Below are 15,221 nucleotides of genomic sequence, written 5' to 3' on the forward strand. Positions count from 1 at the left end.
GTATAGTGAGGTCTGATGTTGTCAGTTCACTTTCAAATTTTGGCTATAAGTACCCCATGTTGTGAACTCCCATTCTCACCATTCTCATATCCCAATATTTCTGTTTGAAACCCTCCTCTTCTATTTTATCTCACTCACTGATCTGATTGAATCTTACTGTGCTTTTATTTATTCTGTATCTGCACACATGAATTTCATTCGAAGCTTATGCCCAGGAAGATCATGGCAAGGGTTATTAGGAAGTGGGAGATGGCACCTACTGCTGAACCTTCCAAACCATATGCTTTCCAGTTCTTAAATTCATGCAATGGATTATAGTCCAGTGTTAGTTATTGTTGATACTTTTTCTTTTGTTTGAAACTACAAGTAGACTATCTAGCTAAAGTTACACATAAACAAGATACAAAGTTAATAGCTCTGAACTGATTTCTCTGTTAAAGTATCTGATTGTTGTTGTTTATATGATTTTTGGTAGATATTATTGGATTGATTACAGAGTACAAGATATTTGGTGGTTGTTAAGGTTGAAGCCTTACGACATGAAGTTATATTTTCAATTAGGCCCCTGAAAACTTTGATTTCTAATCTAACAAGTTTTCTGGTTCTTCACAGGTGGGGATATCTTTTTTTATGTTTTAATGGCGGTTGAGGCATAGAGGCATAGTCAGTGTCTATAATCAAGTCGCGTTTGGCTTGCCTGACCAGGTTATGAGGGAATGTGCATGTCAGGTGAAACTTGTGGAATAGGATTGAGCTTTTTGTGTGAGGAGTGGTAAGTCATTATGAGAGCTTAAGATCTTATATATTTTTCAATGTCTACATAATTGCACTTCACTGATATTTGTTTTCTTATGCCTGCAAAGCTAAAGGGGTTTGTCCCACAAGCTTGGCTGTGCTAGGAGATGCAGTTTCAAAAATCTTCTTCAGGTGTGTTTCTCCCTTCATTTTAGCTTCCTTCATTTGATTCTACATTTTCCCTTTCTTTATCCATTCATGCATTTGTAACTATTTTTCTTTCTTTCTTCTTCAATGATTTTTGCTTCTCTCATATTCGCAGCTGAAGGTTGTCTCATTGAGGTGCATTTTCCCTTTCTATATTTGTTTCTCCCTTTCTCCATCTGTTCCTGCATTTCTCCCTTTCTCCATCTATTCTAAAATGTTAATTTTGTTATTTTTATGAGACAAAGGATTGTCTAGACTTGATTACATGTGGTGAAAATTATGATGAAGTCTTTTTTTTAATCTTAATGAAAGAATGAAAATTATGAGAAGGGGACACAGGGGTCAAAGTCTAATTTTGATAAACACCCTCAACCACTAACACTTCTTTTTTCTTTCCATTGGCTGGATTTTTGTATTTGTTTTCATTTCAAATTCATTGAGGCTATGAAATCAGTTATTTGATAGCTTTGGTGACATGTATGACTTATACGAAGGGGGAATTAAGCTGCCTACAGTTATACTGATTAAAATTAATCATTTACCAGTGTTAAAGGAAGTCTTCAGAACTGATGGTGATCAAGTTTCCACCTGCTAAAGTGATTCAAGGTACTACCTTTGTCAAAACAGCCACTTCCTCAAAACTGACACTTGAAAGCAAAAATGTAATAACTTTTTTTACATTTAGCAGCTTGAAAGAATGGATATTTTGACAATGGTTATTTCTTTTTATATGTTAAACAGTGACTAAGTCAGATTGAAATACTGATGAAGAATTTGCAAGAGAGATCATTGCTGGTGTAAATCCTGGTTTAGATCACATCCTTCAAGTAAGCTCAACATTTCATTGTATACTACTATATTAGTTTCAATTTGGTATCAACAACATTGATCCACTTAATGTTCTAATGGTGAACAATTGGTTAAATTCCTCATAATTTTTTAAAATTAATTCCAGGAGTTTTCTCCAAAAAGTAAGCTAGACAGTGAAGTCTATGGGGATCGTACAAGAACAATAACCAAATAACAAATAGAGCTTAACTTAGATGGGCTCACTGCAGATCAGGTAAAGATAAATTTTTGTTTCCCATGATAAAAAATTATGTTTTCTATGGTAAACTATGTTATTGTTTTGTTGCCATAGTCGCTCAAGTAATGTCGATATTATTCTAACCAAGTTAAATTTTGTTGGACAGACTATCCAGAACAAGAAATTGTTCCTGCTAGATCACCATTTCAACTGTTCGAAAGATAGGACCTTTACTAAAGGTGAGGTGGTTCTGCTGCTTCATTTGTTCTAGGATGTTTTTCATGTGACTGGTTTCACTTTAAATCAAAGAAAGGAAATACATTTGAAGCTGAAATTTTTCCCCTGCAAAATTCTCATTGTCCCCCCCCCCCACCCCCGCAAAATGCTTATTCTTTTCATGACACTAACCAAGAAAGCTATTAATTCATTCCTTTTTGTCTCTTTTATATTATTATTGTTTTGTGATTGGATTGAACTTTGAACCATAGAATAGTCCTTTGGCTTTTGTGTGATAGATATTAGTGTCTATATACGATATATGCAGAAATATACATTTTTTATCACTTATGCTTGGGAAGGAACCCACATTTATATAGTGAAATTATGGTACTTTGATCGGGTAATGATGATCCACTTTGTATTTGAGATATTTTAAAGCAATATATGAAAACATTTTTTTGTTGGTTAGCATGTTCAATTGAGTTTTTTCACAGTTTGGTTTAGCTACCATAGTGAGATGAATGTAGGTTTGGAGTTAAGAATGACAAGTGCACTACTTGCTACAAAATTAAAAAAAAAGTGAGAATGTGGGCAAAGCTGCACAGATTTGCCTTTGTGCACATTTACCTCAATACAAGTTAGTCTTTTATCTTTACTGTGCTTTACTGCAGGTCCTCTCTTAGAATCTTGAACCTTTGTATTGAGTCAGTCTTGAAGAACTATATAAGTAGCTTATAAAGTGGTGGTTCTCTCCTAAAGTTGGTTTGCTCTGGACTTTGGAACCTTTCTATTGAAGTGAGTCTTGAAGATCTATTGATCTAGCTAATATATTGGTGTATTCATTCATTCTTTAACTATTTAGTCATTTCCTAATTGCTAAATTTCATGTTTAACATATTGTGGTACAATTTTAAAATGAAATATAAGGCGATTCTTGATTGCTTTATTGTGTCTCCTGAAGTTGATTGCTTTAGTAATCAACTTTGCTTATTTTATAAGTATTCAGGCTGCAAGTACTTTTAAAGTTGGTCTCTTTATTCCCAAGAACTATTAATAATACAATTTGGTTTTTGAGTAGTGTAATCTAATTTATTTGTCATCTGCTACCTTGATGTTCATTTAAATTTTTACCATGTGGTGTTCATTTGGTTATTCCATTCACTTAAATGGTTTACACACGTTTCAGTTCGTATTGTTAGTGTTGTATTAGTTTTGGCAGGATATTGGAAACAGTTGGTCTGATTATTGAGCTGTGGGTTTGCTTAATATACCAAATTGTGTTTTGGTTTTTTCTACCTGGATGATCAATTTAATTTCTAATTGTGTATTGAAAATGTGTTATTAAAATCAAACAGTTTACCTAAACTGTGTTTTTTTTCATAATCCCATAAAAAAGTATAAAAAATGGTAAATGTATTTGCAATAGAAAAGAAAAATGTTTTTTTTTTAATTTAAGCTATAATATATTTATAGTTCTTTCAAATGCATTTGCAAAATAAATTTTTTATCTGTTTATTTTATTAGAGCTCAAGATGAGAAAATATGTTATATAAGAGATATTTCTGTACATGTTGAGAGAGGTTGATTGTCAACACTATATATATATATATATATATGTTAGAAAAATAATAAGAGATATTCCTATTTGTTTAGTGAATTTGGAAAAATCTCAAATATGTGGATAATAAATTGTTTCCTAAATTTATGATTCAAAACTGTGAACAAGTTCCTTGAAGATAAAGACCATGTGGCCAAACTGCGAAGCGTTGGTTAATCAATTTGTGTAAAAATATTTTCTTTTAGTTTCAAATATCTCTCTCAGTCTAATATATTACTACATTTCAGCCAACTTTTCATCTTTTACAATAAAGATTGCGCCAAAATGTAAGTCGACAAGGGGTCAAATACAATTAACATTCGAAACTCATCTAATTCATATATATAAGAAAGATAAAACATGCTGTTCAAAAAAAAAAAGATAAAACATAAGTTAATAACGACATATAAGTGATTAACAGTGGAATTCTAATTCAAATACTCAATAATTGTGATTAACAGTGAAATTCATAAAAAATTATCCGTGCATCGCACGGACAAACGGGGATAATACTAGTTTCTAATAACTAACTACTTAAAGAATTTAAACTATTTATTAGAATGTCAAATTTTTTACTTTTGTTTCAATATGTTTCAATTTTCCCTAAAACGGTTATCATAAGTATAAAATTATCATTAGATAGTTCAAGTGGTAGAAGCTAGGGACATATGAGTTGGGTAGGAGATGGTTCATGGATCAATTCCTGACGAGTGCAATTTATCTTTTCAATGCAAAACAAAATTCTCATTTACTATGCTTTGATTGAAAAAGAACTATTAAAAGCACAAAAGGACATTTTGTCTAAAAATTTTACGTCTGTAGTACCATTGCCATTTTAAAAATACAAAACCAAAATGACAACCAATTAAAAAAATATAGCATCAATGAAACATTCCAGCACTAACTCATTAGTAAAGTTTTAGGGCTTGAATATCCAGGCAGCGATCTCCAAGTTATTCGCGGGTTGGAGGGAGAACTTAGGACGATGTTTTCTTTTTAGCGTTTGAGTGAAGTTGGTTTGTTTGGTTATTTCTTGGCTTTGGAGCATTCTTTTTGTGCATGATTTTGGGTAGGGGTCGGTGGTGGGTATTGTTTTGGTAGGCTTTTTATTTTCTTATCTGTAAAGGTTTTTGGGCCCCTCTTTTTACATCAGGCCTTCAAATTTTTATGATGAAATGAAATCATTTAACTTAAAAAAAAACTCATTAGGCCTTAGTGACCCTCACATAAAGATCTTGTACATTACCCCTAGACCAAAAGTCAATACTAACGACGGGACCGCCATACGCCGCTGTAAAAAACAAATCTTATTCACCACTATTTGATCTTGTTTCTGCTATGAACATTGAGAGAGAGGGTAACCCCTAGAGTGTAGAGAGAGATTGCACTAGAGAGAGTAACTGAATTTCATGTGTGTATTGAACTGGACCGGGCGAGCCCCTATAGGGGCAACACCCTAAGGTAGCCCTCCATTGGCGGGTCAGCTGGCCTCTGAGTTGGGCCTGATTGCGTGGCCCAATTGGCCCATCTAGAGTAGACTAACACTGGGGCCCACACCCACGCCTATAAATAGGTGGCAATTATCAATTGTAAAGGACTTTGGCTCATTTCTCAATATTACAAGTGAAATTCAGTTACACACTCTCTCTCTAGTGCAATCTCTCTACACTCTAGGTACTACCTACCTCACAATGCTCCATACTGGAATATTTGGCGCCGTCTGTGGGGATCAATAAACTTTCGAATCCCATTTCGCGTGGATTGATTGCACGATCAAGTTTCTTTGAACAATTGGTTGACATTTTCTGGTTTCTGGTTGCCCTCGGGTGTCTGTGTGCTCGCCCGGTGTTGTTTGAGTGTGATTTCCGACTCGTTTAAGTCCTAGATGGTGGAAACCCGTCACAGAAGGCACCGCGATTCACTGGAACGACGACGATTCTCCCCTACGCGTCGTATCCGACAGATTCGCCGTGAATCGCCAGCTCTACAACAGGAGCCGCAGCAGGAGCAAGCAGCTCCTCCTCCACCGCCTCCATCACCTTCGCAACACGAAACTCCAACACCTTCTCCTGTTCCGTCACTCTCACCACAACAGCCTCCTGTGCACGTTACTCCGGCGGAATGGCGTCAGATGATGCGCAGTATAGGCGATATCCAGCAGCAGAATGCACATTTGCAGGCGCAGCTTGACTTTTTCCGTCGAGAGCAGCAGGACGATGGCGCTCGCGAGGCGGACACGGTGGCGGAATTCCGCCCGTTCTCGGCTGAGGTGGAAGCGGTAGTTATACCAGACAACATGAAAACACTAGTTTTGGATTCGTATAGTGGAGATTCTAATCCTAAAGATGATCTCCTGTATTTCAACACAAAGATGATGATTAGCGCAGCTTCAGATGCGGTGAAGTGCAGGATGTTCCCATCCACACACATTCAAGTCGACGGTGATGGCGTGGTTCACAACGTTGCCGCGAGGTTTAATTTCAAATTTTCGAGACTTTTCCTCAAAATTCTTAGTTCAATTTTCTGCGAATAAGGTTCAGCAAGTTACAATCAATGATCTGTATAATATTCGCCAACAAGAGGGCGAGTCCTTGAAGAAGTTTATGGCGCGGTACACCGCAGCGTCCGTGAAAGTAGAGGATGTCGAACCGCGATCTTCCGCCTTGGCATTAGAAATGGTTTGCTGTCGGGAAAGTTGAATAGCAAACTAAGCAGGAAACCAGCTCAATCAATGGCGGAGGTGCGCGCTCGAGCAAGCACGTACATCCTGGATGAGGAAGATGATGCGTTCAAACGCAAGCGCGCGAGATTGGAAAGAGACAGAGCGTCGGTTAAGCATGCGCGGAAAGACAAATATAGCGGCGATCGGGGTGAAGGGAGTCGGCGCAAGGAGGAAAAAGGAAAGACGGCGGTAAAACCTGCAAGGGAGCAGCCATACCCGCCGAGAGAGGATTATGAACGATGTCGTCCTTAGCAGTCGCAGGGCCATCACCGGCGTGAGGAAACAGATATGGTGCTCAACACTAACCTTGCAGATATAATTCGTGAGGCCAAGGAGGCGAGTTTAGTTGACGAGCCGGAGGCGCCAAAATATCAGCCACGAGGCACAGATCCCAACAAGTTGTGCGAATACCATCGCTCGATTGGGCACGACACCGATAGTTGCTGGACTTTGAAGCGTGAAATAGAAAAGTTGGTAAGAGCGGGAAGTTTCCGGCGATATGGCCAAAAGGATTGAAGGTATGAAAAACGATATAAGGGGGGGGGGGTTTGAATAGCGTTCTCAACTAAAAACTTTTCCCTCTTGAACAAATAACACAAGGTGCAAAGATAAGAGATGAGGAGAAGCACACAAGTATTTTATCATGATTCACTTGATAATCGCTCAAGCTAGTCCAGTCCACCCGTTAAGGTGATTTCTTCCTTCTTAGAATGAAGACAATCCACTATTCAATGTTTGTTACAACTGCACTAGCAACCTGCTCAGTGACTAACAATACAATGAACTAGCAAACTAAGATTCACTCTCTTAGTCTTCTCAAGGAGCTGACCAACCTTGGTCTCTTAAGGAAATCAAACTAACTGTTTGAGGGTTTTGGGTTTACAATGAATGCTTCTAAGAAAGCTAAGGTAAACACAGTAAGAACGATTGAAGAAAGATTGCTAAAAGAATATTGAATGGTTGCTTAAGCTTGTACAAAGTTTCTTCGCCTCTTCTTCCAACTTCAACCTCTATTTATACTCCAAGGATTAGGGTTGTATTCGTTGTTTGAAATGCTATCGTTGGAGGGAAAATCCGGAACTTCCAGATTCTGCTGTGGCTGAACATCTTAGGTAAGGTCGTCAGGATAGTACAATTGCTTTTGTACTTGGATAGCGACGTGAGCCTTATCCTAGTTGACTTCTGATCAGACTACGCTTCATGTTGGAACTTGTGAAGCTTGGTGATCAGAGTCAGAGGGAAGCTTGGATCCTCTGACCTTCGTATCTTCTGCTTCTGGACATTAGAGTTGGAAGTACTTGGTCTTCAGAGCCAGCTTACTCTTGGACTTCAGAATCTTTACTTCTTAGCTTCTGGACCTTCAGAGCCTCTGGACCTTCAGAGCTTCTGGTCTTCAGAACTTGAAGTGATCTGAATCCACATCAGAGCTTATCATCTTCAGAACTTCTGAAGCATATACTACTGTTCAATCAGAACATAGTGAGTGCGAAAGTGTTGCGTTGGTTATTCTTGGGCTAAATGCTTCTGATAGTTGTGAGTATTGACCAGAGTCAGAGCCTGACATTTAAACACTCAGAAAACAATGTTAGAGTACCATAATTGTTCATACATAATAGTTAACATGTAATTATCAAAACATAGAGTTGTACTACATGACCAAATCTTGGTCTTACAATCTCCACCTTTTTGATGATGACAAAACCAAGTATTTGATGAACAATTTTTAAACAATAAACTGAATACACTCAGAGTTTAGGGTATCAGAGGTAAACTTATCCTGAGATGTATGGTTTATTTTGCTCATCCTGAATCCAAGTCACAGCTTGATTCTGAGCTTAGCTTCCCCTGAATCTAAGACTTAATGAAACATCAGTAATATCTAGATTCTGAGTCTAAGACTTAATAAAACATTAGTAATATCTAGATTCTGAGCTAAAGTCAAAGTGATCATATTGATATATCAGTCAGATACATATATATATGGGATTATCAGGGTGCATGGATAATCAGAGTCAAAGCAGGAAAAGGTATCAGAGTCAACTGATTTGAGCATGCGATCACTTCAGAAGAAGTGAAAATGTGTTCCTTGCTAGTGCCTCACTAATAGATCTATGGTCATAATGATGGATTACTGAAAATTCTCCAAAAGAAAAAATAACACACTAACACAGCTTACACATCAAAAACTGGGTTGTACTCCCCCTTTTTGTCATAAGCAAAAAGAATGGGGTGTGAAAAACTTAGCTTGAAGTACAAGGTACTCCCCCTCAGAGAAGGACTAAGTTAAAAAGAAATTAGGAGAAAAAGATAAATAGATAAATTAATTAAGAAAATAGTTAATTAATGCAGATGCGGAAAATTAAATGAAGTGAATAACACCGGTTAAAAGAGAATGGAGCGTTTACCACCGGCCAGAGAGTTTAAGGTTTGCATCAGTTTCCAACGTAAACACCTCGAGAAACTGCTTTATGAAGGTATGAAAAACGATAGAAAGGGGGGTTTGAATAGCGTTTTACAACTAAAAACTCAACCCACTTGAGATTTAAATAAATCTCTTGGAACACCAAAGATAAGAGTGCATAGATATGAGATAATGAAAGCACACAAATGATTTTATCCTGGTTCACTTGATAAATCCCTCAAGCTAATCCAGTCCACCAGTTAAGGTGATTTCTTCCTTCATAGAAAGAAGGCAATCCACTAATCAGAGTTTTGTTACAACTGCACTTGCTACCTGCAAAGTGAATGACAATACACTGACTTAGCTAACACTAAGATTCACTCTCTTAGTCTTCTCTAGGATCCGATCAACCTTGATCTCCTAAAGGTAAAATAAACAACTGTTTGAAAGTATTGGGTTTACAAATAAGTGCTTCTACAAAAGCTGATAGTAAACACACTTAGTTCTATTTGAAGAAAGATTGCTAAGAAGATTTGAAATATTTCTTGCGCGTGAGTAAGTTTCTTAGACGGCATCTTTCAATCTTCAGCCTCTTTATATACTCCAATGATTAGGGTTTGATCGTTGCATGGAGATGCTACCGTTGGAGGGCAGATCTGGAATTTCCAAGTTCTGCTATGGCTGAATCAATTAGGTAAGGTTGTCAAGAATGGTACAATGCTTTTGTACTTTGGATAAAGACATGACCTTCAACCTTGTTGACTTCTGATAAGAGGATGCTTCATCTTGGAACTTGTGAAGCTTGATGATCAGAGTCAGAGGGAAGCTTGGATCCTCTGACCTTTGTACCTTCTGCTTCTGGACTCAGAGGAGAAGTACTTGGTCTTTAGAGCCAGCTTACTCTTGGACTTCAGAGTCTTCACTACTTAGCTTCTGATGCTTCAGAGCGTCTGATCCTTCAGAGCGTCTGATCCTTCAGAGCGTCTAATCCTTCAGAGCGTCTGATCCTTCAGAGCGTCTGATTCTTCAGAGCGTCTGATCCTTCAGAGCTTCTAGTGAGCTAAATCCATATCAGAGCTTTGTAAACTTCAGATCTTCTGAAGCTTGATCTACTGTTCAGATTGAACATAGTACGTGCGAAAGCGTTGCAGAGGTTACTCTTTGAGCATTGTGCTTCTGATTTTTGTGAGATAGGTCCAGAGTCTTGGCCTGTCATTTGAACACTCAGAAAATAACGTTAGAGTACCATAATTGTTCATACTTAATAGTTAACTTGTAATAATCAAAACATAGAGTTGTACTACTAGATCAAAACTTGATCTTACAATCTCCCCCTTTTTGATGATGACAAAACCAAGTATTTTGATGAACAATTCTTAAACAATAAACTGAATTCACTCAGAGTTTAGAGAAAAGAGAAAAACTTATCCTGAGGTGAATGGTTTATGTTGCTCATTCTGAATCCAAGTCAAAGCTTGATTCTGAGCTTAGCTCCCCCTGAATCTAAGACTTAATGAAAATATTAGTAATATCTAGATTCTGAGCTAAATCATAAGAGTTCAGAGTGATAATTTATGACACAGACAAAGTGAGATAATCAGAGCGCATAAGTATCAAGAGCAGAGTAAAGGTATCAGAGTCAACTAGTATCACTTCAGAGGAAGTGAAAATGTGTATTCCTTGTATTTGCTCAGTGACACATCTATGGTCATAAAGGTGGAACTCTTAAATTCTCCAAAAGAAATAAAAAATCACACTAACACAGCTTACACATCAAAAACTGGGTTATACTCCCCCTTTTTGTCATAAGCAAAAAGCATGGGGTGTGAAAAACTTAGCTTGAAGTACAGGGTACTCCCCCTTAGAGAAGGTCTAAGTTTAAAAAGATGGAGAAACAAAAAAATTAATGAAAACGAATTTAATTAATGCATATGCAGAAAGTTAAATGAAGAGGTTGAACGTTTACCACCGGCCAAGGAGTTAAAGTAAACTTCTGTTACCAATAAATAATCCTCGAGAAACTGCTTCAGTATTAACTTCTGGAGACTGAACTGAGCTTATAAATAGGGATTAAACCATATCAGCCTTCACATCGCATATTCTCTTGAGCTTAAAAATACAATGGCATCCTTCATTGCAAGTATCGAGCAGTTGAGAAGGAAAACCTTTGATGAAGATCTCTTCATCAACGTACGCCATCGAGAGGAACCGAGCGTTTATACCCTTACAAACCAGCTGTTAGGCATGAGCCTAAGTCCAGAAATGGACAACATCCTTAGGAGCTTCCTCAGATTCGTGGAGGAAATGCAAGTCTGCTTTCAGAAGGAGCTGGAGCTGGAGCTGTATAAGGAAATCAGAGCAATAGAGGCGGCTCTGGAGACGGTGGCAGAGGGTCCTCAGAGGCAGGAGATGCGCCAGAGCTTAGTCCTCTTAGAGTATAGGCAGCATCGTCTGGAGCTTGAGAAAGCAACGATGCGTAGGAAGTGTAGAGAAATGAGGAAAAATCCTCCCTTTTAATGCTTTTATGCAATTTCTTATTAAAAAAAAAGTTTGGTTGGTGGTTAATGAGTATGCATGAAATAAATTTTATGATAAACAAGTATTATGCAACACATAATGAAAATGATAATAGAATAACACGAGAATAGATAAAGAAACAAGGTTCAAAACAAATAGACGTGAAAAAGAAAAACATAATACAGGAAAATAAATCAACAAGGATAAAACAGGAGAGAAGAGAGTTCCTAAAACTAGGGTTTAGGTGTCCTTCAAAGCAGTTCTGTGCACATATCTTTCAAACTCTGAAGGAGAACTTCATGAAAGTTGAGCCTTTGTTCAATGACATCAATCCTTGAATCTGACTGAGGTTGAGCAAACATTGTAGCTTCATCAGAGTGAGGAACTTGAGCAGATGTGGAAGCAACATCGGTAATTGGAACAATTCTAAGTGCTTCACTTCTGAGTGCCTCAGCTTCAGCTTGTAATAGTGTTGCTTGTTCCAGAGCTTGCAACCTTGCAGCTTCACGTTGTTCTGCCTCAATCCGTGCAGCTTCTAATTCTTGTTCTTTCTTCCTTCTGGTTTCTTCAATAACAGAATAGAGCGGTTCTCTCATCAGCTGTTCATTCAGAGCTTCTCTTCTTCTGAGGCGTTGAGTGGCAGCTTCAACACACTTATCCTTTTCAGCATTTAGGAAACCAACCATCACCGGAACTTGGTCAACCATCCAAGAACACAAACGATCCCAATCCTCAACAACCAAGTCTGGATGCTCACTCAGGTCAGTGCGACCATGCACATTGCGAACCTTTAAAGATGCTTCATGATGAAATGAGTTGATGCAATCAAGGAGGGTAGTTGGTCCAGAGTAGGTGTACGGAACAAGGGAGAGGTTTGGTTTAGGTGATGAAGAGTGGTTGCTACTTGCTACCTCAGAAGGAGAGCCAACCTGCAGAGTCTGATGTGTAGATATGTTGGTCTCAGGGTTTGGATGAGAGGTTTCAGTCTCAAGGTTTGGTGATTTGTCTGAGGAATGGTTTGAGACTGATTCAGCATTTTCTGCTTGGAGAGTGGTTTGAAAAGGAGGAGGTGGAGGAGGCATTGAGGCCAGAGGTACTGCTTGGAGTGGGAAATCTGGAGCAACCAGAGGTTCTGGCCTTGGTCCAGGGTAGCGGTTTGGACTAGGAACAGTTTTGAAATGTGCAGGAATGTCAGAAATCATAGTTCTTGCAATCTGAAAGAATTTGCGATTGGCTTCAGATTCATTTGAGGGAGAGGAGAAAGGAACATTGGTTGGAAAATAAACAGAGGGACCAGGAGAGAGAATTTCACGTTCAGAGTGAGTTTGTGTATGTGGTTCAGAGGTGGTTTTATCAGAGGCTTGTGTTTCAATGACTTGTGGTTCAGAGGTTTCTGGATTGTATGGAAGGATAATAGGTGAGGTGGAAGCAGAGGGTTTGTTGGCTTGGAGCATTTTCCAGAGGGGTTCTTCCTCAATGGAAGGTTGGAAGAATGAGGCCCTAGGGGGTGAAAGAGGAGAGGTTGATTGATTGATTGGTGTGGGTTCAGGATTGGTTTGATCATGAATTGCATCAAGCAAATTAAAATCATCATCTGAAAGAACAACAAACTTATTTGAAGCTCTAGCTGCAGATCTTGTGACTCTGGTAGAGGGTGCAGGTTTAGCAGGCTCCTGAGTTGGTTGCAGATGAGTGACTTGAGTCAAACCTTCTTGGCCTTCTTCTGAGGCGGTGGTTCATCATCATCATGGTCATCACCATCAGAGGGATCATTCTCCTCAGAGGCTTCAACTTGCTTTCTCTTGCTCTTCCTCTTCCTGGGAGATTCAAAATCAGGAGGATCTGGGAGAGTCCTGAAAAATTCATCCACATCAATTTCAAAGCCTTGCCGTCTCAAATCATCAAGGTAGATTCTGATTGCCTCTGGGTCATCAGCCTTGGACCAGAGGGGGTAGTCCTTCAAATGAGTTCGTCTTCTTGGTCTTGCATCAACAGCTTTGACCTCAGCCTTTGTCTCTATCAGGCCCATTCTCTTCATGGAAGTAGGAGTGAAGACATCCCCAGTAATTGTTGTCAAGTCTTTAGTGCATCCTAATTGTCGCAGATCCTTTATCAGTTTGCTCTCAATGAAGAAGTCAGAAAGCAATCTGCCAAGTGGTATGTATTTGATTGCAGACTTTGGTGAAGCAGTGGTTCTTGACTTCTTGATGCACTCCTTCAGATAGGAGAAGAGAAAGTAGGGCAGGCAGACTTTACGGTGCTCATTGATGAAGAAGAGTAACACCTTCTAGGTAAAGTTGATGTAATCTAGAGAGCTTCCCTTTGGCCTTTGATTTATGCAGTTTAGCAGAATCTTATGCCAGATTCTCAATTGAGGATGAAGATCCTTGGTATTGCAGTCATTTTTCTCTGGCTTCCATGTAGAGTAGAGAGCCATGTTGACTGCCTCTTTGGTCTTTAGTTTCACTTTTGATTCCTGCAATTGGAATCTGTAGCCTTTGCTTGTTTCTGAACCCAGAAGTTTTGCAAACGACTTCTCAGTAATAATGATCCTCTTCCCCAGAACAAATGACACCACTTGATGCTCATTGCAATCAGCATGCTTCCAGAATTCCTTCACGAGTTTGTCATAAACGGGACCGTGGAGTCTTTGGAAGTACCCTTCCCAACCTTGAGCTTGAGCTTCAGGACGAAGATCAACTCCATTGTCAGCAATATTGTCGAGGTCGAATCTCCATTCAACAAGAACTTGGAGATCTTCTGGAGGGAAGACGCAGGTGACTACACATCTTCTCTGAGAAAGGGGAACAACATCCTCCGCATCTTTGACTTGTGCTTGAGCATTCTCAGTCGATCTGGGACGCAGAGCAGGACCCACTTGCCCTGTTGGAAGACCCACAACCATTCTGGGTAGAGTAGAAGGTTTGGGTAGAGTAGAGATGAGAGAATGCGAGAGAGAGTCGAGGAAAACCAGGGTTTTGCAAACAGGAGAGAGAAGCAAAAACGTGAATGATGAAGAACGTGTGTGCGTAGTGGTTTTAGAAGGTAAGCGTTGTTAATTGTAAAAGAAAAAGTAAGATCAACGGTTGAAAATTAAGGACATCATTATGAACAATTATTACACACATCACACGGTGGAGATAAAGCACATCAACACCAATTACAACAGATTGTCAGCACGGGCACAAGGAACGATGTATCAAAGCAACTGACACACGCTTACTGTCTCATCTCAGAGTAAGCACCAATGGGTACTTAACTTCTGACTAAGTTACCTTCTGAACTGGACATCTTCTGAAGAGGAAGTATCATAGTCAGAGGTTCTGATCCATCTTCATACTGGACAAAAGTCCATATTCAGATTTTTTAGTATAAATTTAAATCTATCTTTTGCTAAGGGCTTTGTGAAGATATTTGCCCATTGATGGTCAGTATCAATAAACTTCAGAAGAAGTACGCCCTTCTGAACATAATCTCTAATAAAATGATACTTTACCTCAATGTGTTTAGCCCTTGAGTGTAAGATTTGATTCTTACTGAGTGAAATTGCAGCAGTGTTATCACAATGGATTGGAATGTTGCTCTCAAGGATTTGATAATCCTCTAGCTGATGTTTCATCCAGAGCATCTGAGTGCTACAAATTGCTGCTGAGATATATTCTGCCTTTGCAGTAGATAGTGCAATAGTAGACAACCTCTTGCTTGCCCATGAGACTAGGTTACTTCCCAGAAATTGACAATTTCCAGAAGTACTCTTTCTTTCAGTTCTATCTCCAGCATAATCAGCATCACAATA

The sequence above is a fragment of the Lotus japonicus genome, chromosome 1 (assembly GCF_012489685.1).
Source record: "Lotus japonicus ecotype B-129 chromosome 1, LjGifu_v1.2".
Lineage (NCBI taxonomy): Eukaryota > Viridiplantae > Streptophyta > Magnoliopsida > Fabales > Fabaceae > Lotus > Lotus japonicus.